Genomic DNA, 564 nt, shown 5'->3' with positions numbered 1-564 from the left:
CCCACGAATTTCATGCACCGGACCTCTAGTTTTTCTTATAAACAAAAATGTAAGTCAGACCCCAGGGTTGCCCATGGAACTGTTGCTAATTCTTGTAAATTGATTTAGTTATTTAATAAGCGCCACTATCTTATTTTTCATATAATTAGAGTACTAACTTGAGTTTTCATATTAAAAAAAGACGTTTGTTATCACCTGATAATTTATGCTTAACCAGTCAACCTGAGTTTATTTTCTCCTTAATACTAACTACTACAATTAGAGTAAATGGGTAACAGCTTTCACATAGCCTGAAAAATAACTGACTGAGCTAAACCATCGATTTCCCATAAAATAGTCTACTTTATTAAAGTAACTTAAATATCACCGAAATGCATTCTAAAATGTTAAGAGTATGTTTTAAAGGGAAAGAAGGTTTCAGAGATTTCTGATTAATCCTCTTATTTCCAACCTGATCCATCCTTTCCCTATATAGTATTAATATTTTCTTTTTTTATTTCAGAAAGGAAGGGAGAGGGAGAGAGAGAAATATCAATGATGGGAGAGAAGCATTGATTGGCTTCC

Source organism: Myotis brandtii, unplaced genomic scaffold (assembly GCF_000412655.1).
Source record: "Myotis brandtii unplaced genomic scaffold, ASM41265v1 scaffold190, whole genome shotgun sequence".
Taxonomy (NCBI): domain Eukaryota; kingdom Metazoa; phylum Chordata; class Mammalia; order Chiroptera; family Vespertilionidae; genus Myotis; species Myotis brandtii.
Note: the sequence above shows the minus strand (reverse complement) of the source record.